Here is a 5,879-nt window from a genome sequence, read left to right on the forward strand (position 1 = left end):
CTGAGAGTTACTGGAGGGGTTGTGGGAGGGGGGATGGGCTAAATGGGTAAGGGGCATTAAGGAATCCATTCCTGAAATCATTGTTGCACCATATGCTAATTTGGATGTAAATTAAGCAATAAAAGATTTTAAAAATAAATTAATTTTAAAAATTTCTTGAAAATACAATCAAGTGGAAAATTCTGTAAAGTATTAGGAAGCCATATTTGCTTTTTTTTCTAGTTTGCAATCCCATATCTTGGCACCATTTTTACCTGGAACAAAAATGTAAAGGGAGGTGTTCTTTACTACAGGTCCTATCTTTTAAGCATAATTATTAAATATTTGTGTTTATTTTATCAGGTATTCCAAAAACACATTAATCCAAGGCTGTTCAGAATTCTCTGAAACTGATAAAAGTCACTATTAGATATATTGGCCAAATAACTACACCCTGTTTGAGGATAGTCAGCCTAATTTAGTAAACCAAAACTATGTCTAGATTTTAAATAAAATGTAGGGATTTTTAAATTGTATGTAAGAAACAGTAGTTATATCTGGCTGTATTCAGGTATATGCTCTTTATTTTTAGTTGATTGGACTGGTAAAGAATTTAAAGAGAAAAAAATGGAAAATCCAATTGTAATATTGTTAGTTTTATCTTCCCATTTGAAATAATGCAGGTAAATTATTTTTTGAGCTATTACTACTGAGTTCTGTACATTGATTATATAATTAAATCATGCATAAAAGCAGTTGGTAGACCATCCTAAAAGGAAAAACCTGTTCTTTTTAATTTACCAGAGGAATATACCTTAATCTAAGACTTCCTGCAAGTATTCTCTATCCAGGTAATTTTTTCAAGGTTTCATAATTCATATGAAAGTAGCCTTTTTCTGATTACAAAAGCAGGGTGCCTGGGTGACTCAGTTAAGCATCCAACTCTTGATTTCGGCTCAGGTCATGATCTCACGGTTTCGTGAGTTCAAGCCCCGCATTGGGCTCTGTGCTGATGGTGCAGAGCCTGCATGAGATTCTCTCTCTCCCTCTCTCTTCCCCTCCTACCCCTCACACACTCTCTCTCTCTCTCTCAAAAATAAATAAATAAACTTGAAAAAAAAGAAGCAACACTGCAGGCTAGAGGAAAACAATGAAGAAAACCTTCCCATCCTAGTAACACCTTCCTCCCCCCTTCCTCCTGCCCCCCCCCCCACCCCCACCAATCTTTGGATGAGTGTTTGTCTATCTTTCCACTCAGAATTTTCTATGAATCCTACACACACAAGTGGATTTACCTGGATGGCATCTTAGTATACCTACTATTTTATAACCTGCTTTCTTCACATGATGTATTATAAAAATTCACATCAATAAGTATAGATATACGTAATAACTGCATAGAATTACATTTCTACCAATATTATGTAACATATTATATATATTTAATATACTGCCAGACAAAAATATATTTTTGTTTCTAATGTAGTTGAAAATAAAAAAAATTCCCCCATTTCTTTAGGACCAACTCATTTGGGAAAGCATGTGGGAGAGGGATGCTTCCTGAAGCCAGTAGAGTAGTGCACTACTAATTTCCTAGGCACACATCACCAGCTTCACTCTCTTCAACCAGAGCAATCTTGGGAAACTTCGCCCTTTTATTTAACATCAAATTCTCTGGGACTAGAGACCTGAACTAGGATGTAATTCAAAAGGTACTTTTATTTGTGTCACTGTCTAGGCTGCCACCACCAGTTGAAGTTTCCAGGAAAGAGTTTTCCCCCCAAACATTTCCATATATAGATACATTTGCTTTATATATTTATATTTATGTTTATATTTAGAACAGCAATAAAAACATGACCTGGAATTTGATTAAGCTGTTGTTTAATATTAAATTGATAGCATTCACAGCCGATTCACCACCAAGATATTTAGAGTTAGCCTAATAATCTGGGGTCACTGCAAAAATAAGATCCGGGATCCAGCTTTAAGAGAAGCAGCTCACAGACAGAGCCGCATTCATGGCAAGGAGAAAATGGCATCGAAAAGACGAGGTAACAGCAGGAGGGACATGAGTCAGCTGCAGAGGCAAACCGCACCCTTTGGGGGAGTTTCCCGGCTCACGTCCAAGTAACAGGAATTCTGGAGACTTAGGAAGTGTGAAGAGCAAAGACATTAGACTAAGGAGAAAAGCAAGCGGGGCAGGGGGCGGGGATGGGGGTGGGGGTGGGGGTGGGGGGAGAGATGATGGCAAATACCACTGTTCCGGAGGAAGGCATTTACTTAAAACAAAAGCGTGCATAATTTTAGCTGTACCCATGTTTCCTTCTCATCCTCTTTTGCTTTAACAATATGTACCCCGGTTGAGTGAAACAGAATGGAAATTTAAGGAAGGACGTCGAATTTGGTGCCCTTGGTATTCTCCCCTGCCTCTGGCCCACCGCGGTGGTGGTGCTGCTATGATTCCAAGGGCCCCGGTTTTGCTGGCGCCTGGTGCTCACCCCCTGAGGCTGAGCCTGCTTCTCCGCTGGGGGTGGGTGGCCTGGAGGAGGTCTTGCTGGCTCTGCGGTGGCGGCTCCCCTGGAGCTCTTGCGTTCGGTGCTCAGGGTATTCAGGAAGCCTAGACAGAACACGAGGGAGCCAATCTCTGTTTACCCTGTAGGAGGCTAAGGTTGGGGGGTGGGGAGGGTGGATATTCGAAGGTGAAGATAAGCCCTGAAGTTTTGCAGGTCGTTAAATAAGCCCTAATTGAATGAGATCCACGATTTCAGAAGAAATGGTGCATGATCCTTTCCAAAAGAGCCCTGGATGTGCAGGGCTTGGCAGAGGAAGAAGCGTGCGGAAATTCTGAAACTCACTCTAAAGACAAGCATGGAGGGATGCCCGGGTGGCTCCCTCAAGAGGCGACTGGCGACTCAAGGGGCGACTGGCGACCTACTCTGATTTCAGCCCAGGTCATGATCCTGGGATCGAGCCCCATGTTGGCCTCTGTGCAGAGTGTGGAGCCCCCATGGGATTCTCTCTCCCCCTCCCTCCCACTGCCCCCTCTCCTTCTCCTTCTCTCTCTCTCAAATTAAAAAAAAATAATAATAAATTGGCCTTAAAAAAAAAAAGTCAAGCATGGAAATGTGACATTGAGGAACAAGATTATCTGATACCTACAAATATCAGAAAGAACAAGAAATGACTTGAGTTTTGCCTGTGCCTGTGACTACCTGAAGGAGCTGTCTTCACATGCCACCTTCCTTTGGGACAGTCCTGCCCAGTCCCCTATCTTTGCATGGATCTCACTGATGGATCTGAACTGGCAACCTCATTTCAGAGAATGTGGAAAATTCCTTAAATAGACTTCATCACGCCCCACCCCACCTCACCCTCAGGTTTTCTCAGGGTTCTTCTCAGCCCCTTTGCCAAACTTGTAGGTGACGTGTGCAAATGTGGGTAATTTCTACTTCAGATCAGTTCCTCTGTTTCTGTGAGATGATTCACATTATTTGTACATAAATATTTTAGTGAGTTGTAGTAGCCATAATCTGCAAAACTGCATTGTCCACATTATCAATTTTACAATCACCTCTACTCTACTCGTATTCAAGGAGCCTTCTAGAAGTATCTGAAAGTTTATTTTGGACCACTTCTACGTCATGTCTTTCACTAGCATCTAAAAGAGCCAATCTCTCTCGAGCCTTCATCTGAAAACGTGCCATCTGGCACCTTATCACCCCAAGTTGCTGAGACACTGCACACTTTTTAGTTTTAGTTAAGTGGCTCCTTTCTTTTTTAACCAGCATCTTCCTCATACTAACACTTTTTAATGGTATTTTTACTATTCGAAGTAACATACAAAGCATTCACCTCTAAGTGACATCCTGGTTCCTCTTGATAAAAGGAAAAAAAATCCAAATGGGACTGAAATCTAGAAAGGGAGCTCACCCAGGCCAGCAAACTCAGAGGGAATTGGGGAGGAAAAAAATTCAATGTCCACCAAGTTTGTAAAGCATTAAAAATAATTCTCCTCCCAACCCCACCCTGTCTTGTACTTAGGAAGAAAGAATGCAGGGTATAAATAATGAATGAATAGAATAAATAGATATGACGGGGATGACGTGTGTAAAAACAACTGGTCATACTTTTAGACTTGTGAAGTCAATTCTTTAGCTATGTTTTGCCCTATATAGAGGCTTAAGAATATTCAGATGTGTATCTGTTACACGAAATAATCACTTCAGTTCTAAAAATACTCTCCTGCTACTAACTCAATTAAAAAAAAGTGCAGCAGGAAAGCTTAATTAAGCTTTCTAGGTTGTTAAAACTCTGCTTCCAGAAAAAAACTATACTATTCTTAGAGTCCCCCAGTCCAATTGCAAAGAACAACTAATGTGTTATCAGTCCAGAAATGGTTCCTTTCTTGTGCTTAGCACTGAGATCATTGCATGGGATTTTAATTGAGTAAACCCAGACTGTGCTGGGCAGCTGAAGAGAACTTTGTTCTACTAGTAACATCAGCCTCAGGAGAGGAGAATTGACAAGACGCCAAATTCCTTCAAGAAATTTGGGACTAGTTGAAACCACCCTACCCCACCTTGCTTTGATGATGGCAATTGATGATAAGTTTTAATTTTTCAGCACCTGGTGTTAACAGCAGTGTGCCCAGATCCAAAACAACAACAAAGAAAGAACTAAAACATCATTTACAGATTGGCAACACGTCCCAGAACCCACAGAGGGAGCAGAGAGTAGCAGGGTGAGGAGAGAAACCTGATTCCCTCTCCAAACATCATAAATGAGAAAATCCAACCTGCCGAAAAACCACACAAAACAGTCAAGAAACGTGTTGTTTGGGGGTCTGGGAAAGGAACCCATAGGCAGGGCTGGGAATGGCTTTAAGTAGATTCAAAGGCTGAGCCCTCGGGAGACACGGTCTGGGGACAACACGTGCCCCTCAGACGCAGGACTTGACTAAGACGCTAATAACCCACCCTGGGTTTCAGGCCAGGTGCCAAGTGGTGCGGGGCACAACCTGGTGTGGGGATCTGCACGGGACCAAGTGTCCAAAATGAGCAGCCCGAAGATCAGAAGAAAACCAAGGCTCTCCAAGGAAAACGTTGAGGTATAGCTAAGGTTTCTCCGTCACAGGACACACTTCAAAGTGGCAGGTGCGTGCTAGGCTCTGGGGATTCAAAAGTGAACAGTCCAGGGCTGGGGCCTGCCTCCAGGGAGCGGATATTCTAGTAAAAGAAAATAGACAGTAAACAAAAATATACCCAAATGGATAGTAACAAAGAATGGCAAGTGTTAGGAAGGCAAACAGAAGGTACTAGGAACTTCACCCTTGATCTCTGGCCCGACAGGCTCCTCCTCCTACCTGTCTCTGTCTTTGGCTCCTCCTTCTCCTTCCACTCACTAAGTTAACACAGGCCCCAAGGTGTTGGACTAAGGGTCTGCTCAGCATTCTTGTCCCGACCACTCTGCATCCACCACTGCCAAGAGCTTCCACCTTCGCCTTAAAAAAACTGCCTTCTCAACTTCATCCAGGCCTGATCATGTCCCTGAGGCCTGACCTGACCACGCCCCCAGGCCCAGCTGACCACGCCTCCGAGGCAGGCCAGACCATGTCCCCAGGCCTAGCCTGACCAGGCCTCCAGGGCGGGCCTGCCTCCTCTGCCTCAAGAAAACTCCAGGGCTCATTAAAACAAGGTTGTGGTGATGGCAGCAGTAATAACCGCTGAATTCTGCACTGAAAATGCACGAGTTTTATGGTACGTAAATTATACTTCAGTGAAGCTTTAGGAAACAAAGGGAAAAGCCCAACAGCACCCAGCCCTGGCCCCCATTCCAAACTTCCATATGCATGCCCTTGTCACCAGGGAGCCACCTCTGGCCTCAGACATGAATCACCC

General features: G+C 43.2%; 1 long non-coding RNA gene across 1 annotated transcript; it reads right to left on the reverse strand.

The window, feature by feature from the left end:
- Positions 1-4,656: 4,656 nt before the first annotated feature.
- On the reverse strand, positions 4,657-5,528 carry LOC131518126 (uncharacterized). Its single transcript, XR_009264932.1, has 2 exons — positions 5,345-5,528; positions 4,657-5,207 (listed from the first exon to the last, which is right to left on the reverse strand). It is a non-coding gene; the product is annotated as an uncharacterized LOC131518126 (long non-coding RNA).
- Between the last annotated feature and the right edge of the window lie 351 nt (positions 5,529-5,879).

This window comes from Neofelis nebulosa, chromosome 7 (genome assembly GCF_028018385.1).
Source record: "Neofelis nebulosa isolate mNeoNeb1 chromosome 7, mNeoNeb1.pri, whole genome shotgun sequence".
Taxonomy (NCBI): domain Eukaryota; kingdom Metazoa; phylum Chordata; class Mammalia; order Carnivora; family Felidae; genus Neofelis; species Neofelis nebulosa.